Below are 12,623 nucleotides of genomic sequence, written 5' to 3' on the forward strand. Positions count from 1 at the left end.
AGAGCCTGCAGAGGAGACTGGTGTGGAACGGCCGGGCGCGTATTGCTCTTGCCAAGCTCACTCTCCCCTGGTATGACGGGGGCATCGCGCTTCCTGACATTCGCAGGTACTATTGGGCCTCGCAGCTATCTGCCATTAACCACGCCACGTATGCGCCCGGCTTGAATCCGGCGTATGAGATGGACAAGTTCCTGCTTCCCGGCGGGAACTACAACAGGGCACTTTATTCCCGCCTGGCTGACCGGACCCTTACGGGTCCTACTAAGATTGCTGTGCGGACCTGGAGGGCTGCCACTGCGGCCATGGGCTGGAGTGAGCGAATGACATGTGCTACTCCCTTGTTTGCCTCCGACCGCCTGGGCAGCTTGTGGACCACCAAGGGGTTTGACCAGTGGGACACGATTGGTATCAGCAAAGTGGGAGACCTGTGGCACAAGGGCGCGGTCAAGACTTTCGCGGTGCTCCAGGCCGAATACGAGCTGACCGACAGGGAGTTCTTCCGCTACGCCCAGGTTCGACACGCCCTGCTCTCGGTCTTCGGGGAGGGGACCAAGATCCCTGTTTCCTCGCCCCTCGAGGACCGCGTACTTGACGGACATGTCCCTGATAGTACTATTTCTTTAATTTATAAAAAATTGATCAATCACCGGGCGGATCTCCTGGTGCGCCTTCGGGGGGCTTGGACTGGGGATGGGATCGAATTGGACGACGAAGACTGGCAGTCTGCACTGTCGTCCCCCAAGGAGGTTGCCATTCCGGCTCGTCTCCGGTTGGTACAGCTCAAGATTCTCCACCGGGTGTATGTTACGGGTCCGCGCTTGGTCGCGATGGGATTTTCCGACGACGGGCTCTGTAAACGAGGCTGCGGGCTCAGCGCCACCTTTCTTCATATCCTTTGGGAGTGTCGCGAGGTGGCGGACTATTGGCGCCGGGTCCACACGGTTATGGGACAGGTCACCGGGGTTGTACTGCTGCCGGAGGTGCGTCGCTGTGTCCTGAATGTGTGGGAGCCCAATGACTACAACGCGGCTCAGACTCGGTGGGCGGCCCTAGGGAACATGATTGCCAAGAGGGATATAGCGCAACTTTGGGGCGCTCAACGGCCGCCCACCGTGTCAGTATGGAAGGAGAATATGGACTGGTGTATGTTTCGGGAGAAGACAGTGTATGTGGCCCGTGGCAAGCCGGGGGCATGGGGTAGAATTTGGGGCCAATGGAATGCGTATCGCGGAGGCATCTGTACGCCCCCCCTGGTAGACACTGATATCGCCATGTCCCCCTGACCCTCGACGGTTCCTGGCGCTTTTTGTAACAACTACATAGGGACGTTCATCCTCCTTGACCCCCCTTTCCCCCCCCCCCTCCGTCCCCGGCCTCCCGGTACTCCTCTCTTTAGCGGATTGCTCAAATGTTCTGACTGGAGTTTCCCGGGGGGAGCCCGAACCGCACTGGTATCCCTCGTAACTCGCCTTTTGTTTTTATTGTTTTTCTTTTGTTTCTGTTACTGTTGGACTGACGCGTGCTGTTCTTCGAGAACTATCTTGAGCCACTGCGGGGCAGTGCCCGGGGGACGGATTGCAACTTTGATATGTGTGTATTTCCTTATGTACCTAGCGGCCGGCCCGGGTGGTTGTAGGCCCATACTTGTGACCGAATTGTTGCTCAATAAAAACTTTTTCAAAAAAAAAAAAAAAAAAAAAAAAAAAATGCCATATGTCATCTTAACATTTTTTTACATCATTGTTTAATATCAGCAAAGCAAAACTGTTGCAAACTAAAGTTCTTGAGTTGGGAACAGAAGCTAACAACATTGATGATGGCTTGGATGATATAAAGAAGTGGAAGACACTCCCATGAACCGACAAGCTTATGCTGTGCAAATGTACTCTTTCCCAAATTATGTTTTATGAATTATATAACGGCAAAAAGAAAACTCTGATACACATGATGACTGCACACGCAATCTATGACAAGTGCAAAAGTAGAGAGCTAATCACTTCAATGAATAGAATTGGTGTATCAACAAGTTTTAATGACATATTATAGAGCAGGTAGTTGTTAGCAGCTCATGCTGTAAAATACTTGTGAATCCGATAGCACACTACTTCCAAGTCACTTTACCAGGAAAGGATTTACAATTGCTGCTCTTGATCATTTTCGTTTTGAAGACAGCTGTTCTTTGTCTGGAACATCCTGCACATGTGATACTGCCATGGTGCTTTTTCAAGACTGTACCAATGAAGTAGCTGCTGGAAAACAAGCTATGTCAGCAATAGGCATAAACAAAGCTGCAAACGTATAACCCAACTGCCTTGCTAATGTGTCCAAAATCACTACAAGCCATCAACACGTCCCAGTCTACCAGAAAATTTAAAAGCAGCTGAGGACATGTATCGTCTTCTACCTGATGCTGTGATCGGCAAAGCTGATTTAATGGAATTTATCATATCGCTTATAAGGTGCAGACTGAAAGATGAAGAAAAGCCAGTTCCTCAGTGTACTGGAATTCATGCTCTGATCGCCCAGAATACCGTCTTACTGAAGAAAATTTGGTTTTTACCAGCAATACCATCTTCAGTCACAAACTAAACAACATTATACAAAGCTCTAAAAAAGTTCCAAAATGTGTGTGCTCAGCTTGAGGACAGGCATATCCTCCCAATTTTCTGCGATGAAGATGTTGTCCGTATTGTAGCTGATATTTTTATGAACAATCTAATAGAATTTAATGATATTTATACAATGACATGACATAATTTGCATTGCGGTGTGCAGGAAGTTATCTCAGTGGATGTGGCATAAACAATGCACTTATTGAGGCTGAAATCTTTATAAGCAAAGCTATCCAGTCCGTATTGAGCGGAACTCATTATGTTCGGTCAGTACAAGATATCCTCATCATATCTGAGGCTATAGAAACATTGCCTTGGAATGCTTTCTGGAACAAGAAAGACAAATTAGGTTTCACATATCTTATTTCAGAAATGAACAAGGCACAGGGTGCACTTCATTCAAAAGACAAAATGCAAAGCCAGGCAATGTTCAATACACTCAGTTCAAAATCAATAAAACTGAAAACCAAGTTTGTAGAGTTTGTCAAAGAATGTGAAGAAAAATCAGAACTTTGCAAGTACTGGGGAAATGTTTTACACATGATAACTCTAACGAAAAACTTGGTTTGGGAGCTGCACGTGAGGACTGTGGAGTCACTGATTACTGTGTTTCGTGAATTTGATTGCATAAACTATCTGAGACATGGGTCCTGGTATTTGGAAAGAGTGAAGAAGTTAGAGGTGGAAATACCTCTACAGAAAATTCATCCAAAGACATTTTGTAGTGAAATACAGAAAGGGAAAGTTCAATGCTGTGGCTCTAGATATGAAACTGGAACAGGTGATCAAGAGATCACAGAAAAGCTCCAAGGGAATGATGTTGTTCAATGGCAGCTGTTTACCATGAAGTCCTTTCTACTTGCAATGTTTTCAGAGCAATGACAAATTCAAAATTAATGGACCATCATGAAACTGTTCCTCACCACAAACATGTGGGAAAGAGAGGGGGACATTTTAATAAACACGTTGACTGCCTTCTTCATTTCAAAAAGCAGCAAGGAAACCCCTTTGAAATGACAGAGCTTGTGAGAATACACAACTTCGTGACCAAACAATATCTGCATAATGATCTAAAGACATGTCTACTAGATGTACCGGAACTTGGATCACAACTGTACGCAGAATTGAAGCAGGAGAGATTTGTATTGAAAGAGAAAAAGTTGTTTGACATAGTTCCTAAAGCTTAACTTCCACACTTTAATTGCCATGGTAAGAGTTTTGTCCAACCGGCCATTACAAAACAGGTTGCAAAAAACCAACTTTTGCAAGCATATAAAGAGATGAATGTACCAAATGAAAGGGGTGAATTTGTCAAGAACATTCTGTCACATGATCTTCCTCCAGCAAACACATTATTTGATGGAGATGCTGCAACCAAACTAGTGAAGCACAAAGTCGTACAAGAGCTCAAATAAACCTTTCACCTGAAAACTTTCAATTCAAAAAGGTGTCCTCATTGAAAACTGCTGTTGCTGTGGACTATATGTCACAACTGCGAATGGTCAAGATTTCATCCATGTAAAACTTCAAAGAGGTCGTTCAGGCTGTTCTACAGATATCAAAGTTAGCGTTCACCTTGCAATACCTGCATATTGTCTTCGACAGTTATCTTGAACTATCTGTCAAAGAATGTTAGTGAATCAGACAAATGTCTACAACTTGAACATTTGACCTTGCCTACATCAAAAACTTGACACTTATACCTGTGCAACTTGATAAATTCTGGTTGTCAACATCAAACAAGAAGAACTTAGAGATGGTAACTCGCCAAAACACTGCTGATACTTCAGTGAACACTGAATTTCCAATTATTGCAAGTGGAATGATTGTCAATGAGTAGTTGGTGCCTGCAGAAATATATTCAAAAGGTACAGGTCATATTGTTCAAGAACATAACAGAAAATTGGAGGAAGCTGACCTTTGTGTTGTGCCACATGTTGAGTGGGCTATTCGAAATGGTTCCAATCGAGTCATTGTACTATCAAATTACAAAGATGTTGTTATTGTGCTACTTAGATTTGTTGCACTGTTCACAAGCCAAGGATTATCAGTTATGGATACGGTATGGAACAGTTGAGAATAGACACTTAGTCCCACTTCATATTCTGTACAAGAAACGTGACTCATAGACGCCCAGTGTTCTTATAAAGGCACATATTCTTACGGTTTATGACACTATGAGCAAAATTGGACAATGCTTGGAGCTTTAACTGCTAAACCTGTGAAGTTTCTAAAAGGATTTACAGAGGCAGAAGAAGAATGTGACTATAAAGATGTAGAAAATATCTTGTGAGTGTGTGGAAAATGAGTTCTGACTTTCACACATTTGACGATCTTTGGTAAAATGAGTTCAAGAGATCACTCCCGCTAGGTGACCTTCCACCAACATCATATTCTGTGTGGACACATTAAAAGAGGATTCTTCTTGATGAGAAGATGTGTAAATGATTTGGATCATGCATATGTAGAGAAAGATCTGAGTGAATTTGTTTGGGAAGATATTAATGGGGAGCTAATACCTACGAAATTTCTAAAGCCTCTACCCACAGAACTTACAAGTACATGTACTTGCAAAACCTGTGCTACAAAATATGACCCTGTCGATATGCTCTTTTCAAACATTCAACATTCTGCAAATGTAACACAAGCGATTGCTGAAACAAATAAAGTGAACTATGAAAATGTGTCTAAAATAGGAGTGATAAACATTTTTTTTTTTCATATTCAGATCACAAACATTGTTAAGTGTAATTATAAAAGGATTAAAAACTCATATTATTTGTTTCATTTTTATATATGTCCCTTCTTCCTCTATTATAGCTGCCATTTTGGAAAATAACAGACGGGTTGCTCTGAGGAGTTATTGTCCTAACTTTACTACTCCTAAACTGAGAAAAATCCTAACTTTAAGACTTTCGGTATTCAAAGAAGGCATTTAGGAGTCCTAAAGTTAGGAGTCCTAACTTTACTACTCCTAAACTGAGAAAAATCCTAATTTTAAGGCTTTCGGTATTCACAGAAGGCATTTAGGAGTCCTAACATTAGGAGTCCTAACTTTACTACTCCTAAAGTGAGAAAAATCCTAACTTTAAGACTTTGGGTATTCACAGAAAGCATTTAGGAGTCGTAAAGTTAGGACTCCTAACTTCTGTGAATACCGAAAAGAGTAAGTGCCTTCTGTGAATACCAAAATGAGTAAGTGCCTTCTGTGAATACCAAAATGGTAGTAAGTTTAAGATTTTGTCTTAAGTTAGTTGTGTGAATCGGGCCCAAAGTATTTATTAATTTTTGCTGGAGTAAAGTAGGCTCTGTGTAGTATGTAAAAGTGCACTAACTGAAATTGGGCATTCCTGGAGCTCTTCCACGCCTTTCCACAAGATCAGCCCAGCCCACATCTTCCTCCCACTTGAGTCGTAGAACATGTAGGGGCATCAACATTTCCTGAGTCATACGTCTATATAGGCATGGCATGTGACCGCTTTAAAAGTTCCTGCTGCCGTCACTATGTATTGACACACCAGTGATGTCTGTGGTTCAATGAGGCCTCCCTTCCATTGTTTATCAAATATTTTATCATTGTAACAACAAGTGCTACAAGTCATTTACAATGACAAAAAACCTGGAAAAAGTTAGTCAAAGAATAACAAAAACTAATGAAGCACAACAAGATTCAGAGTCTTCTGAGAAAGCGACGACAACCAAACCCAATGCCCATCCACTTAGAAGATTGATAGCTACCCCTCGTCCACCTCCAACAACTGATCAGAAAAGAGAGGATCTTCACAGTGTTATCTGTGGTTTAGCTAGAACAATGGCCAAAGGGACTGACGAAAGAACAAAGTACAGAGTATATGAGTCTCGAAGGGCAAACATGTTTTTATCTGCAGCTAGTTTCTTCCAAGATGAATTTTTCAGCCGAGCAGCTGATCTAAACGGCGAGGTGAATGTATTTTCAGTGGATTTGTAAGCCCACCCAAACTGCATGCGTGCATATATTAAAAAATATGAATGTGCAATGACCTCCCAGCAACATCATAAGAGCCAGCCTTTAGTTAAGTTTGCACTCTTTGAAAAAGCAAATGAAGTTTTAAAGCCACTCTTGAGTGCTGACTATAGGTTCACACTCACTGAGATCCAAGAAATAATGGTCAACATTTATGAACCTGTATAGATCCATAATAATGAAATTAAGATTTTTCTGGTGAGAATGTACAATGACAGAATTAGTTTTTTGTCAGTCGAACAAAATGAATGAGCCATTTATGGTGTTCTCAGCTGATTTGACTCCTGAAGTTCTTGCGCCCAAAATATGATTACAGGATGCACCAAAATCAGCAGGAACCATTTTAAGAAACATCCTGAAAAATTTTGATTTGGGAATTAATGACAATTTTTATGATGTCCCAAAGCTCTGCAAATCAAGGGAGCCATCAAAAATGCCATATGTCATCTTAACATTTTTTTACATCATTGTTTAATATCAGCAAAGCAAAACTGTTGCAAACTAAAGTTCTTGAGTTGGGAACAGAAGCTAACAACATTGATGATGGCTTGGATGATATAAAGAAGTGGAAGACACTCCCATGAACCGACAAGCTTATGCTGTGCAAATGTACTCTTTCCCAAATTATGTTTTATGAATTATATAACGGCAAAAAGAAAACTCTGATGCACATGATGACTGCACACGCAATCTATGACAAGTGCAAAAGTAGAGAGCTAATCACTTTAATGAATAGAATTGGTGTATCAACAAGTTTTAATGACATATTATAGAGCAGGTAGTTGTTAGCAGCTCATGCTGTAAAATACTTGTGAATCCGATAGCACACTACTTCCAAGTCACTTTACCAGGAAAGGATTTACAATTGCTGCTCTTGATCATTTTCGTTTTGAAGACAGCTGTTCTTTGTCTGGAACATCCTGCACATGTGATACTGCCATGGTGCTTTTTCAAGACTGTACCAATGAAGTAGCTGCTGGAAAACAAGCTATGTCAGCAATAGGCATAAACAAAGCTGCAAACGTATAACCCAACTGCCTTGCTAATGTGTCCAAAATCACTACAAGCCATCAACACGTCCCAGTCTACCAGAAAATTTAAAAGCAGCTGAGGACATGTATCGTCTTCTACCTGATGCTGTGATCGGCAAAGCTGATTTAATGGAATTTATCATATCGCTTATTAGGTGCAGACTGAAAGATGAAGAAAAGCCAGTTCCTCAGTGTACTGGAATTCATGCTCTGATCGCCCAGAATACCGTCTTACTGAAGAAAATTTGGTTTTTACCAGCAATACCATCTTCAGTCACAAACTTAACAACATTATACAAAGCTCTAAAAAAGTTCCAAAATGTGTGTGCTCAGCTTGAGGACAGGCATATCCTCCCAATTTTCTGCGATGAAGATGTTGTCCGTATTGTAGCTGATATTTTTATGAACAATCTAATAGAATTTAATGATATTTATACAATGACATGACATAATTTGCATTGCGGTGTGCAGGAAGTTATCTCAGTGGATGTGGCATAAACAATGCACTTATTGAGGCTGAAATCTTTATAAGCAAAGCTATCCAGTCCGTCTTGAGCGGAACTCATTATGTTCGGTCAGTACAAGATATCCTCATCATATCTGAGGCTATAGAAACATTGCGTTGGAATGCTTTCTGGAACAAGAAAGACAAATTAGGTTTCACATATCTTATTTCAGAAATGAACAAGGCACAGGGTGCACTTCATTCAAAAGACAAAATGCAAAGCCAGGCAATGTTCAATACACTCAGTTCAAAATCAATAAAACTGAAAACCAAGTTTGTAGAGTTTGTCAAAGAATGTGAAGAAAAATCAGAACTTTGCAAGTACTGGGGAAATGTTTTACACATGATAACTCTAACGAAAAACTTGGTTTGGGAGCTGCACGTGAGGACTGTGGAGTCACTGATTACTGTGTTTCGTGAATTTGATTGCATAAACTATCTGAGACATGGGTCCTGGTATTTGGAAAGAGTGAAGAAGTTAGAGATGGAAATACCTCTACAGAAAATTCATCCAAAGACATTTTGTAGTGAAATACAGAAAGGGAAAGTTCAATGCTGTGGCTCTAGATATGAAACTGGAACAGGTGATCAAGAGATCACAGAAAAGCTCCAAGGGAATTATGTTGTTCAATGGCAGCTGTTTACCATGAAGTCCTTTCTACTTGCAATGTTTTCAGAGCAATGACAAATTCAAAATTAATGGACCATCATGAAACTGTTCCTCACCACAAACATGTGGGAAAGAGAGGGGGACATTTTAATAAACACGTTGACTGCCTTCTTCATTTCAAAAAGCAGCAAGGAAACCCCTTTGAAATGACAGAGCTTGTGAGAATACACAACTTCGTGACCAAACAATATCTGCATGATGATCTAAAGACATGTCTACTAGATGTACCGGAACTTGGATCACAACTGTACGCAGAATTGAAGCAGGAGAGATTTGTATTGAAAGAGAAAAAGTTGTTTGACATAGTTCCTAAAGCTTAACTTCCACACTTTAATTGCCATGGTAAGAGTTTTGTCCAACCGGCCACTACAAAACAGGTTGCAAAAAACCAACTTTTGCAAGCATATAAAGAGATGAATGTACCAAATGAAAGGGGTGAATTTGTCAAGAACATTCTGTCACATGATCTTCCTCCAGCAAACACATTATTTGATGGAGATGCTGCAACCAAACTAGTGAAGCACAAAGTCGTACAAGAGCTCAAATAAACCTTTCACCTGAAAAATTTCAATTCAAAAAGGTGTCCTCATTGAAAACTGCTGTTGCTGTGGACTATATGTCACAACTGCGAATGGTCAAGATTTCATCCATGTAAAACTTCAAAGAGGTCGTTCAGGCTGTTCTACAGATATCAACGTTAGCGTTCACCTTGCAATACCTGCATATTGTCTTCGACAGTTATCTTGAACTATCTGTCAAAGAATGTTAGTGAATCAGACAAATGTCTACAACTTGAACATTTGACCTTGCCTACATCAAAAACTTGACACTTATACCTGTGCAACTTGATAAATTCTGGTTGTCAACATCAAACAAGAAGAACTTAGAGATGGTAACTCGCCAAAACACTGCTGATACTTCAGTGAACACTGAATTTCCAATTATTGCAAGTGGAATGATTGTCAATGAGAAGTTGGTGCCTGCAGAAATATATTCAAAAGGTACAGGTCATATTGTTCAAGAACATAACAGAAAATTGGAGGAAGCTGACCTTTGTGTTGTGCCACATGTTGAGTGGGCTATTCGAAATGGTTCCAATCGAGTCATTGTACTATCAAATTACAAAGATGTTGTTATTGTGCTACTTAGATTTGTTGCACTGTTCACAAGCCAAGGATTATCAGTTATGGATACGGTATGGAACAGTTGAGAATAGACACTTAGTCCCACTTCATATCCTGTACAAGAAACGTGACTCATAGACGCCCAGTGTTCTTATAAAGGCACATATTCTTACGGTTTATGACACTATGAGCAAAATTGGACAATGCTTGGAGCTTTAACTGCTAAACCTGTGAAGTTTCTAAAAGGATTTACAGAGGCAGAAGAAGAATGTGACTATAAAGATGTAGAAAATATCTTGTGAGTGTGTGGAAAATGAGTTCTGACTTTCACACATTTGACGATCTTTGGTAAAATGAGTTCAAGAGATCACTCCCGCTAGGTGACCTTCCACCAACATCATATTCTGTGTGGACACATTAAAAGAGGATTCTTCTTGATGAGAAGATGTGTAAATGATTTGGATCATGCATATGAAGAGAAAGATCTGAGTGAATTTGTTTGGGAAGATATTAATGGGGAGCTAATACCTACGAAATTTCTAAAGCCTCTACCCACAGAACTTACAAGTACATGTACTTGCAAAACCTGTGCTACAAAATATGACCCTGTCGATATGCTCTTTTCAAACATTCAACATTCTGCAAATGTAACACAAGCGATTGCTGAAACAAATAAAGTGAACTATGAAAATGTGTCTAAAATAGGAGTGATAAACATTTTTTTTTTCATATTCAGATCACAAACATTGTTAAGTGTAATTATAAAAGGATTAAAAACTCATATTATTTGTTTCATTTTTATATATGTCCCTTCTTCCTCTATTATAGCTGCCATTTTGGAAAATAACAGACGGGTTGCTCTGAGGAGTTATTGTCCTAACTTTACTACTCCTAAACTGAGAAAAATCCTAACTTTAAGACTTTCGGTATTCAAAGAAGGCATTTAGGAGTCCTAAAGTTAGGAGTCCTAACTTTACTACTCCTAAACTGAGAAAAATCCTAATTTTAAGGCTTTCGGTATTCACAGAAGGCATTTAGGAGTCCTAACATTAGGAGTCCTAACTTTACTACTCCTAAAGTGAGAAAAATCCTAACTTTAAGACTTTGGGTATTCACAGAAAGCATTTAGGAGTCGTAAAGTTAGGACTCCTAACTTCTGTGAATACCGAAAAGAGTAAGTGCCTTCTGTGAATACCAAAATGAGTAAGTGCCTTCTGTGAATACCAAAATGGTAGTAAGTTTAAGATTTTGTCTTAAGTTAGTTGTGTGAATCGGGCCCAAAGTATTTATTAATTTTTGCTGGAGTAAAGTAGGCTCTGTGTAGTATGTAAAAGTGCACTAACTGAAATTGGGCATTCCTGGAGCTCTTCCACGCCTTTCCACAAGATCAGCCCAGCCCACATCTTCCTCCCACTTGAGTCGTAGAACATGTAGGGGCATCAACATTTCCTGAGTCATACGTCTATATAGGCATGGCATGTGACCGCTTTAAAAGTTCCTGCCGCCGTCACTATGTATTGACACACCAGTGATGTCTGTGGTTCAATGAGGCCTCCCTTCCATTGTTTATCAAATATTTTATCATTGTAACAACAAGTGCTACAAGTCATTTACAATGAAAAAAAGCCTGGAAAAAGTTAGTCAAAGAATAACAAAAACTAATGAAGCACAACAAGATTCAGAGTCTTCTGAGAAAGCGACGACAATCAAACCCAATGCCCATCCACTTAGAAGATTGATGGCTACCCCTCGTCCACCTCCAACAACTGATCAGAAAGGAGAGGATCTTCAAAGTGTTATCTGTGGTTTAGCTAGAACACTGGCCAAAGGGACTGACGAAAGAACAAAGTACAGAGTATGTGAGTCTCGAAGGGCAAACATGTTTTTATCTGCAGCTAGTTTCTTCCAAGATGAATTTTTCAGCCGAGCAGCTGATCTAAACGGCGAGGTGAATGTATTTTCAGTGGATTTGTAAGCCCACCCAAACTGCATGCGTGCATATATTAAAAAATATGAATGTGCAATGACCTCCCAGCAACGTCATAAGAGCCAGCCTTTAGTTAAGTTTGCACTCTTTGAAAAAGCAAATGAAGTTTTAAAGCCACTCTTGAGTGCTGACTATAGGTTCACACTCACTGAGATCCAAGAAATAATGGTCAACATTTATGAACCTGTATAGATCCATAATAATGAAATTAAGATTTTTCTGGTGAGAATGTACAATGACAGAATTAGTTTTTTGTCAGTCGAACAAAATGAATGAGCCATTTATGGTGTTCTCAGCTGATTTGACTCCTGAAGTTCTTGCGCCCAAAATATGATTACAGGATGCACCAAAATCAGCAGGAACCATTTTAAGAAACATCCTGAAAAATTTTGATTTGGGAATTAATGACAATTTGTATGATGTCCCAAAGCTCTGCAAATCATGGGAGCCATCAAAAATGCCATATGTCATCTTAACATTTTTTTACATCATTGTTTAATATCAGCAAAGCAAAACTGTTGCAAACTAAAGTTCTTGAGTTGGGAACAGAAGCTAACAACATTGATGATGGCTTGGATGATATAAACGAAGAAGTGGAAGACACTCCCATGAACCGACAAGCTTATGCTGTGCAAATGTACTCTTTCCCAAATTATGTTTTATGAATTATATAACGGCAAAAAGAAAACTC

The sequence above is a fragment of the Triturus cristatus genome, chromosome 6, assembly GCF_964204655.1.
Source record: "Triturus cristatus chromosome 6, aTriCri1.1, whole genome shotgun sequence".
Lineage (NCBI taxonomy): Eukaryota > Metazoa > Chordata > Amphibia > Caudata > Salamandridae > Triturus > Triturus cristatus.